We start from the raw sequence: 2,631 nt of genomic DNA on the forward strand, positions 1-2,631 counted from the left end.
TGTATATATATATATAATATTCTGTAACTCTGTAACTTCTGTCGGTGCTGTGCTTTTTTGGAAATCGAATTTCCCAGAGGAACCCACCCGAGGGATTAATAAAGTTCTATCTTATCTTATCTTATCTTATTCTGGGGCCTCTGGATGTCTGGGGCCTGGATCTCTTCCATACCTGCTTCATGTCCTGGTGGACGGGGCTATGGCTCCCCACACTCCCTAGCAGATCGTTACATGGAGAAACCTTTGGAATACAAACGTACTGATCCACACAGGTATGCACACGGGTGTTCACACTACACAAACTACCTCAAAGCACATTGTGCGCTGCTGATCTTACGTACTGCACAATAACATGTAATATTTAGTATCTACTGTTATCTACTGCTAGCTAGTTTATTGTGATGGTGCTGTTTTTTTATTATGTTGCTCTTTGTTGTTTGCTTTCTCTTCTGTTTTTTTTCTCCATACAGGTGATCCAGGTGTTGTTTGTTTTTCTTTCTTTCTTCCCCCCTTTCTCACCGTCTCTTCTCCCCTCTGTTTTTTCTTTCTTTCTCTCCCTCTCGTTTTTTCATTCTTTCTCCCTGTCCTATCCCCCAGTCATGTCTGTCCCATCTGTAACAACCGAAAATCAAATCAAATAAATACATAATTATAATAAAGGTCAATCAAATGGACCAATATGGCAAGGCCATGATGATCCAATTGGTAAAGTAAAGCCGCTTGGCATCTTTCTTGGCCTTCAGAAAACAATTCTGATGGCTAAAGATCCAAATGGGACGGGCAGCAAAAAAAAAAAGAAATTAGTGATGATCTGAAAAAACAACATGAAAACACTGACAGTTAACAATTCGAGCAGTAAGTGAAACAGACAAATAAAACCCGTGTAATCTGGCTGCACTAACTCTGCCATCATTGACTTTCACCCAGGTATACTGCCTGGGGAAGGATGCTTCATCCTCCATGCATCAACCAAGTTAATTTTCCGTAGGACATCTGATAAAGATGCGGCTCCGCCCCTGTCCTATCCAAAGTAAAGTCAAGACAACAATTGCAGTCCCCACCCAACACAACACAGTCCCCTTGACCCTAAGGTTGGTGCATAGACAACAAAAAAAGTAAAAATAAAACCTATTTCAGCTTTCACCATAAGGACTCTCCCCTTTACCATCTCCATGCTGAAAGTAATATTTGCATTAAGAGAAGGAGAAAATAAAATAGCAACTCCTGCGCTAAAATTTGTCCCATGGCTACGAAGCTGCTGCCCTCCCCACCACAGACCCCAGTCTATTTCATTTGTACTGTCAGTATGTGTTTCTTGGAGAAAGGCTATATCTAGTGTCTTCTGCTTGATCACCTCAGCTAATAAGGGTCACACCTCACACTCTCACTCAGACACACCAAACTCACCACCATCAAACTCCCAGCATGCAGTGCGAGAGAGTGTGTGTGTGTGTGTGAGTGAGAGTGTGTATGTGAGAGAGACAGTGTGTATGTGTGTGGCTGTGTGTGTGACAGCTGCAGTGTTGACTTTATTTCTCATTAACTGTTCAAACTGCGTCTCTGATTAAACTCGTTTTTAATAACCTGTTTCTGCACACGCACAGTCACCTGATCAGGGTCAAAGGTTATTGATTGTGGCTTCTTCCTCCTGTGGTTGGCTGCTGAAATACACTCACAGTTTGAAAATGTCAATTTTTAACATGTGGGTAACCATAGAAACAGGACTCCTTCTTCAGCAAAGTACACACCGGCTCTACTTCCATCCCACAATGCACTGCAGCGCAGTCACATGACCGCACAGCTAATGGTGAGATCAGTGTTCCTCAGTCAGAGCTGAAAGAAGTTTTACAGCTTCCTCCATGCCAGGGGACACTGCGGCGCCCTTTGGGAGATTATGCGATCCCATAATTCATAGCAGCGCACCGTCAGGTCATCATGGAAACGTGTTCGCGTGCTGGCACGAGGGAAACATTCGCTTCCTTCTCTGACATCAGAGTGAAGCATCTGCCTGAGCATAGGTCAAAGTGCAGCTCTGCCCTCATTGTGTAGCGTTAGAGAGAGATCATGTGACGGGGCGGTAATCACATGATCTGGTGTTCATGTGAGGTTATTCTGACTGAGTGAAGCCTCCTCACCTGAGCTCAGGTAGTGTCAGCTCACTGATCAACGTGACATTTGCTCTGGGCCTCACACCTCCCATCATGTTCTCATCATCATCTGAAGCAGCTGATTGGTCGGTCCGTAGCAATACTTGGTGCAGACAGAGGGTATCGATCAGCGTTGATCAATGAACTAAAACTGATCAGTTTCACTGATGGCAGATCAATGAAGGACTTCAAATAAAGTTTTACGGAGTGTGTGTGAGAGAGAGAGACGGTGTGTGTGTGTGTGTGTGTGTGTGAGAGAGAGAGACAATGTGTGTGTGTGTGTTTTTTTTAAGTATTTAAAGGGTTTATATTCTACTAAACTTTATTAGTGTGTCACCTGTCTCAGTTTCCGTCTTTATTTACGGCTCAGAGGTCAGAGGTCAAATATTCACAGTCAAATATTCACTCCTCCTCCCTGCTTCCTGTCTGACACACACACACACACACACACACACACACACACACACACACACACACACACACA

The 2,631-nt window shown here is 43.9% G+C and overlaps 1 protein-coding gene across 1 annotated transcript in view; it reads right to left on the reverse strand.

Annotated features, from left to right (window-relative positions):
- LOC121811903 (rho guanine nucleotide exchange factor 2-like) overlaps nucleotides 1–2,631 on the reverse strand; it is a 32,354-nt gene that overhangs the window by 28,894 nt on the left and 829 nt on the right. The window lies entirely within an intron of this gene.

This window comes from Haplochromis burtoni, unplaced genomic scaffold (genome assembly GCF_018398535.1).
Source record: "Haplochromis burtoni strain Fernald_Lab_line unplaced genomic scaffold, NCSU_Asbu1 Contig_190, whole genome shotgun sequence".
In the NCBI taxonomy this organism is placed as follows: Eukaryota; Metazoa; Chordata; class Actinopteri; order Cichliformes; family Cichlidae; genus Haplochromis; species Haplochromis burtoni.